Here is a 10,515-nt window from a genome sequence, read left to right on the forward strand (position 1 = left end):
ATTTATTGAACAAAAACCTATTTATTCCATTTTTTAATAGTCACAATAGGATATTTTCTTATATGTAAAGAGTATTTCTTAAAAAGTTGAGGTTAAGTATTTTAGTTTATTGAACAACAAAAAAAAGACGCTCAAAATAGTTGGTCCTTGGAACTGGTGCACAAAGAACCTTTTGGTTATTTAGTTGAACACCAAGGATACCTTTTAACATTTTGTCCATAATGTCTTGTCCAGGTTAATAGATTATGAAATGAAATCCTAGTAAAAAATTGTATCCTAAAAATAAGATAAAACTTTTTAAATAACCACTTTAGTTTTGATTTTATCTTTTGATATAGAAAAAAAAACTTTCTTATTTGTATTTCATAAGTAAGTTGTTTAATTTTACTAAAGCACAAGATATTAAAAAGTTGATTTTATGATAAAATTTTATAGAAAGAAAGAAAAGATAGAAAAATGTGAACGCTCACAATTATGGTCAATGGATTGGTGTGGAGAAAGACCTTTCGGTCAGCAAGCCTCACACCATATATGTGTAAATAACTCTGATAATTTTTATTTAAAACTTTGATAAAATTTATTTTTAAGTTAAATGTATGATTTTTTTTTAAACTAATTAGAGAAATGATATGCACTCTTTTTTAAACCCATTACTGTCAATATTAACCATGAAAATCATAGTCTACCATGGGCACTACACCATCTCCTCCCAAAGATTTTGATTTTTATGATCATGTACGTTCACATTTTTATTGTTGCCCTCTTTACAAGAGCAACCCTGAAAAATGAAATAAAAAGGTCAATAATAATCAAAAAGGGAGAAGTGGTGAAAATGCTATAACTAACATATTTTCCTTTTTGAAAACTAAATGTTTTTAAAAAATAAAACAAAAATAAGAAAAAAACTTAACAACTACTTAAGCAAATAAAAAATTAATTAATAAATCTCACTTAAAAATAAAAATAAACAAAATAAGTCTTAACTATACTTGTTTAAAAACTTTGTTACTTTAAACAAACTCAACAACCTTTTTTTTTAATTTAAAAAAGAATAATAAATAAATAAAAATAATAATCATACCTAATTACAAAGCCACATGAAAAAGTATTAATAATAAGTTAAGTTAGTAAATAAAAACTGCATGTTCAAAAACTATAACCAAGACCAAATCAACTCCGCTCACACCCAGCCAACACAACTGCCATTGATTATTCTTAAAAAAATAGAGAGTAAAACCTAATAACTAAGAAATCATTTTATGTGATACTATTTAAAAACAGAAAATTAAGATAGACTTTTGTCTGATTGATTTTTGAGTAATACATTTTTTAGTCCAGATTGAAATACTACAAGATAGTTTTGTTCTTTTAAGCTTTTTCGAATTTCCTCCCATACCTTACATCCAAGATATGATAAGGACTTAGAACCGTGAAGACTATTTACTCTAGGAAAAAAGAACTAAAACAATAGTTTTTCTAGTAATATACAAATTAAAGTGTTAACTTTACTTTACTATTAATATTTTGTTACATACAAAAAAAAATAATGACCACCACTTCACCTAAAAATGATAGAATTTAAGAGATTTACTACTGTTTTCATTTTTACTACAAACACTATAAGATGCTACGGTTGAATGACCATTATTTTCATTCAGTCTTTCATGTTTCACATTCAAACTGGTTGTTGATCAAACTAAAACTGGTGTTGATAACTTGAAATTTTTTCGTTTATAAATTTAAGTTTCTAGTTTATAAATATTATTTATTTTTTAATTTGATCATTACACGTATCTAACTAAACACTTCTAACTTGATATATTTAAAATATTTACACTTTTTACTCGGTGGACTTCAAGCTTTTGCAAAAATTTCATAAAAATTGTTCTATAAGTGTATAAGTATTTACCTAGTTTTAATTACGTTTTGTATTACAGACTTTATCATTCTTGTAATTAGTTTGTTAATAAACTCAACCAAGAAAGATATATTTATTTATGATAAAGTCTAGCTAGATTGAATCAACAATGCCTGTGATTAAATGCCCTCTTGAGAGTTGCACATATTAAACACCAGACGTCGATGCTTCTGTAGTTGCTTCTTTGCTTATCATTCACAACAACGTTCACATTTATGCAAATTCTTCAAAGCCAAAGCCTCCAAAGATGGACCGTCCTCGAATAGGGACAGACTGCAATGAAGAGGGTTGGAATATATTTGTACAAAAGTGGACTATTTTCAAAGACAGCATGGAGATGACAGAAGTAGAAAAAGGCCGTCAACTGTACCAGTACTGTGAGGAAGATTTAGGCGATGCTCTTCTGAAGAGTTATGAAGATGTAGTAAATTTAAGTGAGCAAGAGCTTTTAAGGATGATCAAGCAGCTTGCAGTTATTCCTGTTTCAGTTGTTGTACGACGATCAGACTTTCTTAGTGCAAGACAGGATTTGACTGAAAGCACTAGATAATTTGCTGCACGTTTAAAGGGAAAAGCCAGTACATGCTCGTACACATGTAAATGCCCAAAGGATGGCTGTAATCAAATGATAGATTTTACAGACATAATTCTAAAAGATGTCATGGTAACAGGTTTAGCTGATGAGGATATCCGTAAAGAGGTACTAGGATGGGAAAATCTAGATGAGAAAAATGTCTATGAGACAATCGGTTTTATTGAAGGTAAAGAGATGGCACGTGATGCAATGTCAAAACCCGCTGTTACAGCCTCAGTTTTCTCATACAAATCCTCAAAGAAAACCACACAAAAACCAAGTGGTAAAATAACTTGTGGTATATGTAATAAATCAACTGATAAACTTGTTTGGAGCAGTAAAAGTATGAGGTATAATGAGTGTTCTACCTGTAAACGATGCTGGATAAAGTCCTGTAAAAAAGATTATCAAAGTCACCAAAATTATGCTGATGAGTCAAATGCACTTCTAGTTAGTGGATTATATACACCAAATGTATACAAATCCTTAAAGAAAACCACACAAAAACCAAGTGGTAAAATAACTTGTAGAATATGTGTTAAATCAACTGATAAATTTGTTTGGAGCAGTAAAAGTATGACGTATATTGAGTGTTCTGCCTGTAAACAATACTGGATAAAGTCCCGTAAAAAAGTTTATCAAAGTCACCAAAGTAAAGTTGATGAGTCAAATGCACTACTGGTTGGTGGATTGTCTACACAAAATTCTGATAGCCTTTGCATCCGAGGTCGTAGGAAAAATATGTTTGAGCGTAAAAACGTAAAGAAGAAAAAGGTGGTACACGGACAGAAAAATGTATTTTTACACACTGGATGGCGACAAAAACCGTACAAATCCCAAAACAATCCTCACCTACCTCCAAATGATAAGAAGTCATTACCTTACGTCAAAAAGAGTGTTGTGACTCACAATAACCCGCAGATCTCAAAAATGTGGCGTGACATTTGGAATAAAAAGGAAGAATTTCTCAATATTCATTTTGTTAAGTCTCTGGAAAATATAAGTGAGAACACAAAATCGTTGCCACCACTGAATTGCGGTGATCATGTCGTGATACTAAACCAAACAGCTAAGTTTCCTAGCAAGTGGGAGAAAAGTGGAGTGGTGGTGGAAGTGAAGGACTGCCATCAATGTGTAGTCAAGGTTGATGGATCAGGTCGCTTAACTGTTCGAGATCGTAAGTTTTTAAGAAGATTTACTCCTCCTATTTGCAAATCTCTAAGTAGTATCCCTAATCTTAGAAAAGCAAACATACCACTGTAAAAGTTTGTCTTTTCTGGAAAAGTTGAGAAAAAGATGTGAAGAAAAGTTTTGATGTTCTGTATTTCCAGAAGGAAGATTCTTTTTGAATAAGCATTGTGTAATTTCCCTCTGTAATAATAGTTTTCTTCAAAATTGATGTTGAACCGGAATGGCTCAGATTTGCTTTGATCTATATTTTCTTGACTTATATTTTCTACAGAAAAACAAACAGACCACTAAAGTTAACCTGCGAACATTAATGTGTCCGGAATGAGTGTGTGAAATTATCGGATTATTTGCAGCGTTTCCGTGTAAGACTTTATGATGCTTTTCAAAAGCTTCGTGACACCAATGTTGCTGATATTCATTTATTGTCAAGTTGGAATGTTCACTGTAAATTAATGTTTTATGGTCTAACTAATGATTGAGTTTCAGTCTAATGGTGACGTCATAAAGTTTGCTGCAGACTTGTCTAACAGCAATCTGTTCAACGTAATCTTGGATTAGGACGCGGAGATTGACTTTCAAAAATTCAAACTGTTGATTGGTACCAAAATTTGGAAAATAAGTGTAGCAGTATTTCTCAGTGATTAATGCTATCAGTAATGTATCTTCTACTTTGTTTGAAGTCGAAATTATGGTAAAGGTGTTTATCGGCAAATTAAGTGAAGTTTCAAGGTAATTAGATGAATGGCGTGTGGTTTCGTTCTTCAAAGCTGAAAAGTTCAAATCGGTGAAGCAATTAAGTTTTTGAATGCTTGTATTCAGCATCTGAGTGAAGAAAAGTAAAGATTAAGTTTCAAACATTTTGTTACAGTTGTTTGTTTAAGTTGTAGTTTGTTTAAACAAATTATTTAATAGTGAACTAAGTTAATCGTAATTTTTTAAATGTTTTTGTCTTTTTGATCTAACTTCGTTGAACTTCAGACCTGAAAAATGTGTTTAAGTTGTAAAAAATTGTTTTAAAATAATTTTATTTCGCTAGGTAAATTTATCGTTTTATCTCCTTCGTAGATAAAATCTGGGGGGAGATGTATAAGTATTTACCTAGTTTTAATTATGTTTTGTATTACAGACTTTATCATTCTTGTAATTAGTTTGTGAATAAACTCAACCAAGAAAGATATATTTATTTGATAAGTAGTTTAAAATTGCTATGTCTAAAATAATATGTTTTGTTTTCAGTTTTACTTTATTTTCAAAATTTGAAAATTGGATTAGTCAGAATTGTATGATTTATACGTCTCTTTTGTATGGGTTACATTTTTCAACATTTTTTAAAATAATTTTACTTTACTTGTACAACTGTCACTTTTGCTTTTATAAAAAATGTAAGCTAAAAGTTGAGACTTTACTTTGATAATGATATATAAAAAACAACTTTATTATTTTGCTCTTAAATACAATGGAAAACGTTACAATAACCAATAAAAACAGTTCTAAGTTTTTGTTACATCAACATAATCGTTAAGCATTAACTTATCGTGATTCACAGTAATATACAAAAAAAAAGTTTATAAAAACTTTTTCAAGTTGGGTCTGCAAATTATCTTAAACTTTTAGAAACAAATTTGTATTAGTTGTTAGAAATTTCCTATAATTTTATATTCATAGATAAAGATAAGTTAGAATAAAAGAAACAGCTACTCTTTTATACAAATTAAAACATTTTTAATAATTTGGTAATAAGTATGTACAAATTTTCTTATCAGGAATCTTCTTTGCTAACTTTTTTTTTGCTTGGATGCTATTCTATTAGACCAAAAAAATTATACAGTAATCTAGAAATGTTTTTCATGAAAAAAAAAAGAGTAAAGGGTCGAATTATATTTTTTAGCAATTTTTTTTTGTTTTAGTCTTAAGTATTTTTCTTATAGTGAAAATGTATATACGTTATAAATCAAATTATTCTTGATTTGATTGTCACAAAACTGACTTTTAAAAGTTAACCAACCAAGTAATAAACTTACAGTAGTAGCTGAAAATAAATATTTTTTTAACATGAGTTTCAACACAAAATATTAATTTAAATTTGCATTGCAATTTAACATTTACTTCTTGATAAGTATATCGTTACTAACATTCGCATTTAATTGTATAGTAATTTTTAGGCTGCTGAAAATTCGTCAATTAACTTTTATCAAATGAAAAAATATTCTGTTTTACTTAATAGAACTTATTTTGGAATAAATTCTTCTCAAACTGGGTATACACTTTATTTAATATGAAATTTTGTAAACTACTTTTAAAATTGTTTGAACACTTTAACAATTATAATTTGTGATTGTTTAATGAAAGTGATCATTGGTCAAACTTAAAGAAATAATAAATTTCTATACAGTAATCTAGAAAAGAAAGTTGGTAGAAAAACGTAAAAGGACGTCTTATAGTTTTAAGAAAAAGTTTTAGTCATAACTATTTTCTTAATCAATAAAAATGTAAATACTTTAAAGGATACGTTGAAGTATTTTTGGTGTAAATATCACAAGAATGATAAGTTAGCTCACCAAGTAATATACTCAATGAGTATTAAAGTGCCTCTTGTGGCTGAAAAATAGAGTTTTTTTAACACGAGTTTCAAAATAAAATATATATTAAAACTTACTTGTCGTCCATTTATAATTTTTCTAATCTTTCTTGTTGGATTTCCAAACAAATTTTTTAGACGGCTACAAAACCGTCAACTTTTTTAAAAATGCACAAAAAATAATTAATTAAAAAAAAACTTTTGTTAGAGTGCCTTCGACTTAACTTTGTTTTAAACTTTAGTTTATATGAACAATTACAAACTGTCTATAATTAAGCACTTAAAAAATTTCATTTTCTAATTAATAAAATATTAGTATTATTTATACTTTTTACTGGCATAAAATTTGTTTTTAATGTTATTTATATCTGATAAAACATTTAAAAGTAATATATGTATACGTATACACTATTTTATAAAATTTGTTTTTTAATATTGCTAACAACTGTTTTGACTCATAAAGCGTCAGTAATGGAAGCAAAAAAAAATTATTGGCAAAATTATATAAAGCTTTACGAGTTTATATAAAGAGACTACTTAATAAATTAACTAACTTAACTTCGGTTAGTAAACTTTAAAAATACTTTTGCACAAGTCACATGTTTTTTTACTTAACAACTTCTTTTCGGTACTAACTTTAAATAAAAATTGGTGACAGAAATTCATTTTGCAATTTATGTTTTGTTAACATAAAATTTTCGATCTACGCTTATTAAAAGTTCTTGTAGATAACTAAACATATTTGTGCAAAACAGTAAAGTTAATAAAGTTGTAAGATTATGCGTCAATTATAGGTAAATAAAACTATATGTACAATGCGATGCTATTACAAAACTATTTAACAATATTTAAACTATAAGACTAAAGTACTAGAAATTGAAAGCATTAATAGCAATTTTAATAAGAGGAAACAAACTTATTCAAACTATCTTTAAAAATAAAATTAAACAAAGAAAACGAAACTCAGTAACGAAAGTTTATGCATTGCTTATTCACTTATCCGTACACGTTGGGCAAGATTTTTCTGTAAATATGTCCGGATAACCAAAATATCGGATGTTTTAAATAAAAATTTTTTTCATATAATAGTATAATTGCTGCATATAATGCGATGCATAATAAAAGTGTTGTGGTTAAAACAAATACATAGTAATTGTGAAAACATTTACAACAAAAAAAAAAAAAACGAAAATTTTTGTTTAAGTTTAAAGTTAATTCAACGGATACATATAACTCCTAACAAACTAAATTTTTTTGGAAGTTTTATTAAAATAGGAAAGAATAAACGTTTTTTATATAGTTTTTTCACGTTTTACAGTTTTATAAAATCACTTTTATTTTTCTTACTCCATGAAAGCTTAAATATTTGTATCATACAAAAATGTTAGTCTTTAATATTGAAAATTTCTTGAATTTTTTCTGACCGAAACTGTCCGGATAAGTGAGCGTCCAGATAAGTGAAGTCCGGATAAATGAATAAGCACTGTAATTGCATTGCATTGTACTTATAATTTTATTTACCTATCATTGACTCATAATCTTACAATTTTATTAACTTTACTGTTTTACACAAATATGTTTAGTTATCCACATGAACTATTGATAAGCGTAGATCGAAAAAAGTTAAAAAAACATAAATTGCAAAATGAATTTATGTCACAAATTTTTATTTAAACATGTTTTTGGTTTTGCACTGTTTTTTCTAATTTAATAATTTCAGTTTTCCTTTTTCTTTTAAATGTTTTTATAAAACAAAAATTGCTTACTTGTGCAACAGTATTTTTAAATCTACTAACCTAAGTTAATTAATTTAATTTATCTAATACTCAACAATTTGTAAACTTGTAAATCTTTATATAAATTTGCTAATAAAATTTATTTGCTTCATGCGTCGAAAGAGCTTCTAGCAATATTTTGAATCAGTTGTATATATGTAAAACAACTTATCAATATATATCACTTTTTATTATTTTATTACGTTTAAGTAGCACCTGGAACGAATTCTATATGTTGGTAATAGTTTAGGCCAGGGGTCAACAGCCTTGTGTAACTCGCGGGCCAGTATTTCTTAAAATAATTGCTCGCGGGTCTTACTATTTAGAAAACAACCTTTGAGGGCCGCATTTATTTAAAAAAAATTCAAGTAGTCAGTAGAAAAATAATTTTTAGTACAAAAATGTGATAAATTAAGCAATGGAAGGGCACTAGTAAAGAATATTTATTGAGTTAAAAGCTAATTGTAAGATTTTATTACAAAATCTTTTATTTTTATTGGTATTAGAATGTTTATTTATATTTTTGGTTAAAAAGGAGCGCGCGGGTCGCAAATTTACTTAAAAGGCTGCATTTAGCCCGCGGGCTCAAGTTTTTCGACCCCTGGTTTAAGCCATAAACATTTTCTTTATGTATCAAGAAGTTGCATACAGAATTGTAAAAATTGTCAAAATAAAAACAATTTTTAATATAAGTTACTTTTATTATGTATCATTTTTGTGTATGTATAAACTGCTTTGAAATAAATTTCATGATACTTTTAATAATACTTTATTAAGTAATTATTTTCATATCAAAAATAAAAACATTCTGAAGCTGTAAATTATTTTGCTTATTGCTACAAATATTATGTAGGGTGGTTTACAATTGTAACTAACTTTATGACTAGAAACTTTAGCAGACTGCCGCTTGATTGTGTAAAATCCTGGACTTAAAATAAAAATCAGTTTGGAAGGCGAAAGCAATCATATGTTGCAGAAGAGGTATAGCAAAGGAAAACAGTCTATTTTTTTTCTTGAGAACAGCAAGTAGTAAATAACTATCAAGCTTCAGATGAGGACTATCCGATAAATAAATGTTAGTACTACTAAGCAAGGTTGGCAGAACTTTAGTATGGTGTAAACTTAGCGTTTTTAAGTACATACTTAAATCTTTTTTGTATACTTGGATTGTCAAGCGTCTAGTCCTGAAAAACTAAAGTCAAAAAATATTAATTTTTAAAACAGCTGGATTTAAAAGAACTTTTTTTACAACTAGTTAATATATAAAAAATAAATCGTTTTTTTAAACTTGCTTCTAAGCAGCAATATTGTTGATAAAGTTTATGCAGCCTCTTTAATTCCAAAACTAAATTTGAGTTATTCAGATCAGAGTTACAATTATTCAAAGTGCAGCTGGTAAAAACAAGAAAGCTACAGTTTATTTTTAGTATATATTTAATTGTTTTTAAGATTACTTTCCAAAAACAATAAAACGTTTGCTTTGATCAAAACAACAACGGTCTTTTACATTCATCAGTTTAGTTCTAGATCAGTGGTCGGCAGCCTTTTGTAACTCGCGGGCCAGTTTTCTCAGAAAAATTTGCTCGCGGGCCGCATAATTTAAAAAAGTTATCGAGAGTCAGTTATTTAAAACTAGTTATAGTAATTATTAGAAAAATACTACTTTAAAACAAAAATATAACAAAATAAGCAGCAAATTAGCACTACTAAACAATTCTAATTAAATTAAAAGCCTAATTATAAGTTTTTATACCTTCTTTTTATTTTTAAAGAAGTATGTTTTTAGCTGAAAAGTACCTCGAGGTCGGAGATTTTGGCTTTGAGGGCCGCATTTGGCCTGCAGTTTGCCGACCCTGTTCTAGATGTATATATAAAGTAAATATAAACTGCATTGTCTAACGTTTTCATTAAGTAAACAACTATTTATATGATAGTTTTTTTTTGTACTTATAAATTAAACATGCAGTAATAAATAAGCTCAAATAACACAGTTTATGTATTCAATATTTTTGTATAAAAATATATAGTTTCACTATAAGATGTAAGCTTAATATAATAAACACAACTTTTGTAGTTAAGTTTGTTTCTTAAAACTTTCTCGCGATGCAATTTCGTTTCTATGGTTATGTTCTATAATTTTGTACTGATACTTTTATTAAGATTAACTACATTTAATATGGTTAAATAAAATATTGCTTTTTTTTAACTAGCTTGTGTTTACCAGGTTTATGTAACTTTAGTTTGAAAGCAAACTGTAATAGCTGTTGCTGAAAGCTAATGGAATATAAATTACAAGTTTCACTTATAAATCAATGTAACAACAATTTTTGATACCGTTTATTGAATTTATTTGAAAAAAAAAAAACTTAGAGGTCGGAGTAAAATAAAAATATTTGTGTTTTAGTAAAATTGTTGGACTTACTGCATTTTTGTTATTCAAATTCCGACAATTCAAATTCTTAAAAAAAAATTGACTGGG

Source organism: Thalia democratica, chromosome 7 (assembly GCF_965202585.1).
Source record: "Thalia democratica chromosome 7, ktThaDemo2.hap1.1, whole genome shotgun sequence".
NCBI classification, from domain to species: Eukaryota; Metazoa; Chordata; class Thaliacea; order Salpida; family Salpidae; genus Thalia; species Thalia democratica.